The following is a 9,798-nucleotide window of genomic DNA, read 5'->3' on the forward strand; positions in this document are numbered from 1 at the left end:
TATGTGCTGGGATTTGTTGTGATGCTCTGATGGTTATTGTATGGAAAGTGTTCTGCGTAGGATGTGTGCAGTGCCTAGTAGTGCAATTTTCTGTATGTTATAATGTGTTTGTAAGTCCTGGTGTTTTTGTTATGTATTTGTCTGAATATTTTTTTTATCATGCCTAATGCACCTACTATTATAGGAATTATTATTATTATTATTATTATTATTATTATTATTATTGTTGTTGTTGTTGTAGTTGTTGTTGTTGTTGTTGGTGATGTTGTTGTTGTTGCGCCATCATTATTATTAATATTATTGTGAAAAATTTTGCTTCGTTATTTTCATGCTCGTTTCTACTGCACTATGTAGTGCATCTCCTTGTTCCCGACGTGTGTGTGTGGGATTGTGTTGCTGCTTGTAAGACTATCGCGGGAGTATTGTCTCCTGTTGGTGTACTGAACAAGATTGTTTTGCTACGGAGTTTAGTTTCTTGCTTCTTTTTACACTGGTGTATATTCCGTTGTGCGTGGAGTGCGTAATATGAGTTGTATTATTTTATTGTCTTGTATGAGGTCTGTTGCATGTGTTGCTTTAGGTTATTCAGTGCTTGCTGTATATACGTGAGTGCTCTGTGTGAAGATAGTTCTATCAGCAAGCTGGCAGAACCGTTAGCACGCCGGGCGAAATGCTTAGCGGTAGTTCGTCTGCCGCTACGTTCTGAGTTCAAATTTAGCCGAGGTCGACTTTGCCTTTCATCCTTTCGAGTCGATAAATTAAGTACCAATTACGCACGGGAGTCGATGTAATCGGCTTAATACGTTTGTCTGTCCTTGTTTGTCCCCTCTATGTTTAGCCTCTTGTGGGCAATAACGAAATAAGTATCGTAAGCATACTGGACGAAATGCTTAGCGGTATTTCGCCCGTTGCTACTTTCTGAGTTCAAATTCCGCTTAGGTCAGCCTTGCTTTTCATCCTGTCGGGCTCGATAGATAAAGTACCAATTGCATACCTGGGTCGATCTAATTGACTAGTCCCCGTCTCCCCAAATTTCAGGCGAGGCCTTGTGCCTATAGTAGAAAAGACTATTATTATTATTGAGTAAGAGAGCAGTGCATACCATCAAAGTGATCCTGGGGTAAAATATACGAAGCCCAATATACTCATCATGACTCCCTATCCGATAATGGTACACCAAGCACATGCATCACTACCATATGTGCACGACATGTTGATCTCTTATCAGGATTAACAGTGCATTATCTTGCAGGTGGGTCCCAGTTAGAATTTTCTTCAGGTTGAGTAGCTCATCACACTAAAAAAGTCTCTGAATAAGGTTTATTTTAAGGATGATGAACAAAACACCCATGTTTCCAGAGGTGAATAATTCAAACCCCCAAAGAAGCCTTCTCAACACATGGCTATGATGTTTCCCCACTACTTCTGCTGGTGATAAAAGATGCGCATATCGTCAGCCTCTAAGGGACATACTCAACTGGCTAAGATCAAACAATTGACAAGCAAAGCTGTGGTATTGAGCAGAATATTTGCTGTTGCCCATCATCTTACACCAAGATAAAACAATGTACGTGATAACACTTCCAATCAGTTAAGATAAGAAGCCATGAGATTCTGGTACTGCATCTGGTATAATAATAATAATAATAATAATAATAATATAATAATAATAATAATAATATAATAATAATAATAACTTTAAAAAAAAAAAAAATGAACGAACTACTGAGTTTGGTTTAATGGCCTACCAATATACACTATGAGTTTCTTTGCCCTAGGAGTCGGGAAGACACTCGGCAAGAAATGGAAGAAAATTTGAAAGAAGAAAAAAAAAAGTAATAATAATAATAATAATAAGTGTGCCAAGGCCACTTTCCAGAAAGGGAAAGTGAAGACCACAAATTCGGTCGTGTTAGATGTTGACACAGTCATAAGAGAGCTTGAGCAAGAACAAACATACAAATATTTAGGGATAAATGAAGGCTCTGGTATTCAGCATGCAAACATGAAAGAGAAGATCAGGAAGGAATGTTATAGGAGAGTTCGTGCAGTCCTGAAATCTGAACTAAATGCACGCAACAAGGTGTTAGCTATAAATTCCTTAGCAGTTCCAGTTGTTACTTATAGCTACAATGTGTTGAACTGGAATATGAGTGAAGTAAAGAATATAGATAGGAAAATACGCAAGCTGCTGAGTTGTAATAGGATGCACCACCCAAAGGCAGACGTAGATCGCCTTTACCTTCCCAGAGCCCAAGGAGGTCGAGGCCTGATCCAATTTGAACTAGCTTACAAAACAACCACAATTGGACTGGCCAAATATCTCGAAATATCGAATGACTGGATGCTAAAGCTCGTGGAAAATCACGAGAGACGAAAGAAGCTTCATTCTATTATAAAGGAAAGCAAAAAATTTGCTATTGATCTCGTGCAGGATACCCAAACTGAACAACCCGAGGGAAGTACGGCAACTATTGTTGCAAAGAAGGTGAAAATGACGGCAACGAAAAAAGCGCACGAGCAATTGGCTGATAGGTGGGAGGAGAAACCTCTGCACGGCAAATATGTGGCCCGCAGCAAACAAGCTGATGTTGACCAGAAGCAAACCCATCAGTGGCTACGGAGCTCAGGGCTAAAAGCAGAGAGCGAAGGTTTCATCCTGGCTGCTCAAGATCAAAGCCTATTAACCCGGAACTACCAGGCCAATTTGATGAAAAATGGAGCAGACCCAAAATGCCGATTCTGCAACGACATGATTGAAACAGTGGACCACCTAATCTCTAGATGTAAAGTCTTAGCACCAGTGGAGTATAAATTAAGACATGACAGAGTTGGCCAATATCTCCACTGGCTAATAAGTCGGCATTACAATATCAAAACTGCCGACAAGTGGTATAATCACCACCCTGAGGCTGTAACTGAAGGAGAAAATGTAACCATTCTGTGGGACTTTCCAGTACATACAGACCGAACCATCAAGGCCAATAAACCAGATATTGTTGTGAAAGACCAAAACAATAAAGTTGCTTATTTATCGACATGAGCATCCCTGTGATCATAATATCTCAGCGAAAGAGTTTGACAAGCTCAGAAATATAAAGACCTACTCATTGAAATTGAGAAAATGTGGCATCTCAAGGCGGTTACAATACCAGTGATCGTAGGAGCACTAGGAATGATCAAGAAGGGAACCGAAAATTATATGAGAATGATCCCTGGCTTACCATCCCTGCAAGAAGTGCAAAAGATTGTCTTAACTGGTACATCACACGTATTGAGAAGAGCATTGTCGATGTGAGAACTGTTGCTGCTCATGTATTTTAATTTAACTTAAAAAAAAAAAAAAATGAACGAACTATTGAGTTTGGTTTAATGGCCTACCAATGTATACTATGAGTTCTTTGCCCTAGGAGTCGGGAAGACACTCGGCAAGAAATGGAAGCAAATTTGAAAGAAGAAAAAAAAAATAATAATAATAGTAATAATAATGATAATAATAATAATAATGATAATAATAATAACAATTATTATTATTATTGAATGAGAGAGCAGTGCATGCAATCAAAGTGACACGGTGAGCTGGCACGAATCGTTAATGCGCCGGACGAAATTTAGTGCTTGCTGTATATACTTGTGTGCTCTGTGTAAAGATAGTTCTCTTAGCGAGCTGGCAGAAACGTTAGCACGCCGGGCGAAATGCTTAGCGGTATTTCGTCTGCCGCTACGTTTTGAGTTCAAATTCCGCCGAGGTCGACTTTGCCTTTCATCCTTTCGGGGTCGATTAAATATGTACCAGTTACACACTGGGGTCGATATAATCGACTTAATTCGTTTGTCTGTCCTTGTTTGTCCTCTCTGTATTTAGCCCCTGTGGGTAGTAAAGAAATAGGTATTTCACCCGTCAATACGTTCTGTGTTCAATTTCCACTGAAATTTCCTCCTTTCATTCTTTTGGGATGGATAAATTAAGTACGAGTGCAACACTGGGTGGATATAATCGACTAGACGCCTCCTACAAAATTTCAGGCCTTCTACCTGTAGTAGAAAGGATTATTAAAATTAATAAGCAGCGAGCAGGCAGAATCGTTGGCACGCCGGCTGAAAAGTATTTTTATTCTTTTATTTTGTTTCACTCATTTGACTGCAGCTATGCCGGAGCACCACCTTTAGTCGAACAAATCGACAGCAGGACTTATTCTTTGTAAGCCTTGTACTTATTCTATGTGTCACTTCTGCCGAACTGCTAGGTTGCGGTCAGGTAAGCACACCAACATCGGTTGTCAAGCGATGATGGAGGAACAAACACACACAAATACACGCAAACATATATATAAATATATACGACGGGCTTCTTTCGATTTCCGTCTACCAAATTCACTCACAAGGCTTTGGTCGACCCGAGGCTATAGTAGAAAACACTTGCCCAAGGTGTCACGCAGTGAGACTGAACCCAGAACCATGTAGTTGACAACCAAGCTTTTACAGCACAGACATTCCTGCTTAACGGTATTTCGTCTGCCGCTACGTTCTGAGTTCAAATTCCACCGAGGTCGACTTTGCCTTTCATACTTTCGGGATCAATTAAATAAGTACCAGTTACGCATTGGGGTCGATATAATCGACTTAATCTGTTTGTCTGTCCTTGTTTGTCCTCTCTGTGTTTAGCCCCTTGTGGGTAGTAAGGAAATAGATATTCCGTCTGCCGCTACGCTGTGTTCAAATTCCGCTGAGTTTTACTATGCCTTTCATCCTTTCGGTGTCGATAAAATATATACCAGTTGAACACTGGGATCGAAGTATTCGACTTACTCCGTTTTCAAAATTGCTGGCCTTGTGTCAAAATTTGAAACCGGTATTATAATTGCTTTTGCTGTTGATGTTGTTGTTCTTGTAGTTAGCATTGTTGTTGTAAGCATTGTTGTTCCATAGCAGAAGTAGTGTGCCTAGTATTTACTTAATCAATTCGAAGTCCAGTAGCCAACGAAAATATGCCGTCTACAAATATCAATCGTGGAACCTACTATTGATTCAATCAATAAATTAACTCTAGAAGTTTGAAAATTTCTTCACTTGATTGTATAAGTAATTCCGGAGCGGTCATTTTCGGAATGAAGTTCATGTGAATTCTCTTACTCATGGTGTCAAGGAAACGAAATTTATACACTTTTATAGACAAGGGGCCCTTTCATAGTCGTTAGTACATTTGCAAATTCGAAAAAGCGAAACATCTCAGGTCTTCCGACCTACGCATAGCAATTAATAAACCCGTTGATTTAAAAATTTACGAGACTTCTTAATCTACGGAAGCAAATATATCAATGACAAACCATCCAAAATTTTAGTAAACAAACAGTCCTAACAAAGAAGCTAAAAAGAATAGAAGTTAATTAGTAAATGTCGCCATGAGAATAGATTTTATATCTTAATTTATAATAAAATGCTCTCCAGATGTAAATAATCGGAAGTTCACCACCGGAAGTTCACCATCAAACTATCAAAGTAAAGTCAAGCGGAAAACCTTAACATGCTGTCATCTTAATGCTGTTTCATTCGACCATGACAAAGACCTCACCACCGACTGAGAATTACCTCTGATAACGAGATATAAAGTAGCTTTAACTAATTTACGTAAATTACTATAACCAAGTTATCGAAATTGTTTTGCCTTGTCTGGAAAGTTATTTTCTATGCCCAAATGTAGTTTCTCGGCGGGACTATAGAAAGGTCATCATAATACAACCTTGTGTTTTATTTCACAAAATACATGAGTATGAATTACACAGTTTTAAATTATGTAGGAAGAGAAGACAACGAATAAGCATCCCAAAGCTGTTTCTTTTTATTAGTTAACTGAAGAGAAGAAACAGGTATTTGAGGAAATTAAGTTCAGATCCACACTTCATTTAGAATGCCTAAGTAGACATTCCGGCGAAGGAATGTCTGGTCATCGAGAGAAACACTACGATGCTCTTCTAAATAATTTCAATACAGGGGCAGTCATGGCTGTGTGGTTAGAAGGTCCCTTCCCATACACATGGTTCTGGGTTCAGTCCCACTGAGCAAGTGCCTCGTGCTATAGCCTCGGACCAACCAATATTTTGTGAGTGGAGTTGGTAGACGGAAACGGAAAGAAGCCCGTCGTATATGAAAGGAGAGATTTCAACCTGAATGCATCATGGTTAAATACAATTGAGAGACAATACTGTACCAACACTAACAGTAAAACATACAAAATTGACGAATAAACCTTCGCTATAGTAGTAGGCAAACTGCTGAAAAGGGAAAGCACCTGGAAGGGACCTAATAGTTGGATATTGGTACAAGTAGCTGAAATTATATGGAAACCAGTTGATATATATGTTCAAAAGGAATATGGAAGATCAGACCGATATACCAAATTGGCTTGCTTACAGCAAGGGCATATCTTGTTGCCAAAAATGAAATCACCGAGATGACAGGAAACTACAGGCCCATTGCTTGCCTAAACATTATGTACGAACTGCACACAAGTCGCCTCAACCAATTCCTTCAGGACCATTGTGAGTCGAACAACATTGTGACTGATGAACAGGCTGGTGGAAAGAAGGAAGTGTAGGGATGTGCCCAACAAATTTTAAATAAACAAAGCTATACTGTCTGAAGTAAGAAAACAGCATAAAAACTTTGTGACAGTATGGCTTGACTATAAGAAGGCATTCGACTCTATCTCACATTCATGACTGTTTAACTGATTGTTTAAATGACTACCACCATGATTGCTGCCATAGCGGGATTCACAAAGGCATGGACAACAATTCTCACCCTTCCAACTGAGAACAGAATAATTGTTTCAGATAAAATATGCATTTTAAAGGAAATATTCCGGAGAGATAGTCTTTCTGTACTTCTTTTCATTTTGGCACTGAATCCATTATCGTTCCTACCGCAGAAAACATATTGTTACATGCTAAGATCTTCAACTGCTAAAAATATCAATGCAACTCCTAATTTCTTTATAGACCACCTCAGCATTTATGCTAAAAGTGTTAATGCCAAAACACAACTGGAAATAATAATTAATTAATAACATTTTCAGCTGATATAATAACATTTTAGTTAATTAAATTATAATATCTAATAACATTTTCAGCTGCTATATGCATGGAATTTGACCAAAAGAAATGTTCAAATTTGGTTGGAGAAGAAACAACTCAGTCCTCCAGACCAAAAACCTGTGCATCAACGATCTCTCCATCTCCCCCATTCCACACAAAGAAGGCATTCGACTCTATCTCTCATTCATGATTTTTTAAATGCCTACCACCCTAATTGCTGCCATAGAAAGATTCACAAAGACATGGACAACAAATTTCTCCATAGATAAAAATGTATCATATGAAGGCACCGTGAATACAAAAAGAATGACCTGAAAATATTACACCAGACTTCCTATAAAGCCTCAGAACAGTTGGGCTCTCTTATCTCAGAGAAGACCTGGATGGAAAGCACTCAGCATACAAAAACAAAAAGTCTATGCATGGGTATGTTGGCCGGAATGTTGAAGAAGACTGTAGAATTGACACGAAGTACAGCCTCTCTTGGACTCAAGACCACTACATTACATCACACGTTTGCAATCCAGAAACAGGAGGTTGCTACAAGGTACTTAGTGAACAAGAGAGACAAAGACACTCTTATAATACCAAGGTGCAAACGCATGTGTAGGCTATATCATGTTTCTGTGAAAGACATCACGCATGTGATTATCATCTGTCCTAAAATGTCGTCACGGTACGACTTCCCTACGCGGCACGATGTCGTCTCTAAATTTACAATTCCAACCGCAAAAAAAGACTGTCCTGAAGTAAACTTAGAAAATCCGTCTGCCATGGAATACATTCCTAAACACCAACTCAAGGAATTGGTAGACAGACAGACAGACAGACAGACATATATGAATAGACTTTGGGTTACTTTTCTTCTTTTCTGGAAATTTTGAGATAATCGTAGTTTTGTTTAATATTGGTAAATATACATAACTATATTGATATAGTTTCGGCTGGAAAGGTTTTGCTGAGCATATTTCGAATAGCAGTCAATTATTTTTAACTATCACACAAACAACACGCACACATGCATGCGAGCACATTAATTGTATTAGTGTGTTTGTATATGTATATGTACCATTATACCTATATATATATATATATATATATATATATATATATATATATATATATATATATATATATATATATATATATGTGTGTATACACGAGTCTCGAGATGTGCCGAAGATTTTCTATTTTGAATATATTTGGGGTACTTAGGTCTGCCCAGTACTTAGTGCTTGCTTTTTCCATGGGTATGAGTAAGTATTTCACTTATATCTCACGTATTTATCGCTGAAGATGGGAAAATTCTTATGAATTAACCCCGAAATTGGGACCAATACGGTAATAACGGATTTTTTAGAAATGTCTATCGGTTTGTTTCGAGACGCATAATTTATAATGGTTATTGACAATTTTGTCTTTTTTTCACCATATTTGGCATTAGAATTTTTCTTTTGCCCTTATTTTGTAAATTATTTTAAAATTTAACCGTTAACGGTATTTTTTATATGCTGGCCATTGATAAATTTTTTCTCCCGAAAAGAAATTTATCCTACATTATATATATAATATATATATATATATATATATATATATATATATATATATATAATGTAGTATTATTCCGAAAACACGCAAAAAATAATTGTATTTTTGTTTGCTTTTCTATGTGTGGAGGTTTATTTACAGATGGGATGTGATCACACTTGGTGATTGGCAATGGCAGTGAAATGTTACTGTAATCGCACAAACAGAAACACGAACTCGCACGCGGACACCGATATACATACACACATACATACATACATACATACATACATACATACATACATACATACATACATACATATATATATACATATATATATATTATATACATGTATTTATATATATACACATATATATATATATACATACATACGTATAAATATATATATATATATATATATACATATACATGTGTGTGTATATATAATGGAAAGAAAAAGAACGAATGAGGAAACAAACCAGGGACTGTGTTGAAGATAGATATGCAGATATATAGATATATAGATAGATAGATAAATAGATAGATAGATAGATAGATAGATAGATAGATAGATAGATAGATAGATAGATAGATAGATAGATAGATAGATAGATAGATAGATATGGACTTATTTTGTTCCTTTCTTTTCATTATTTTCGAATATTTTTGAATAAATTATCGAATTTGTATTTACGTTTCGTGATAACATAACTATTTCTATATATTTATTTATCTTAGCGTTTGGAACGTGTTACCGGATATATTAGGAATAACAATCAACTCTCATTATAATAACATCTAGCTATCTTTCAGACAATCTCTTCTTCACTCGCTCCTCCTCTCACATTCACAAGCACCTACATATATATATATATATATATATATATATATATATATAATATATATATATATACACATATATATATGTATATGTTATATATACATATATACATACACACACACAACATATATATATATATATATATATATATATTATATATATATATACATACACACACACAAATACACACACATATATATATGTATGCATACACATTTGTTTTTGTATGTATATATAAATGTATATATGTGCAAATATATATATACATCCGTACAAACACTTCGGTAGATAAATAGTGATTTGCTTTCATGTCAAGTTATATACTTAAAAAAAGA

Source organism: Octopus sinensis, linkage group LG7 (assembly GCF_006345805.1).
Source record: "Octopus sinensis linkage group LG7, ASM634580v1, whole genome shotgun sequence".
Lineage (NCBI taxonomy): Eukaryota > Metazoa > Mollusca > Cephalopoda > Octopoda > Octopodidae > Octopus > Octopus sinensis.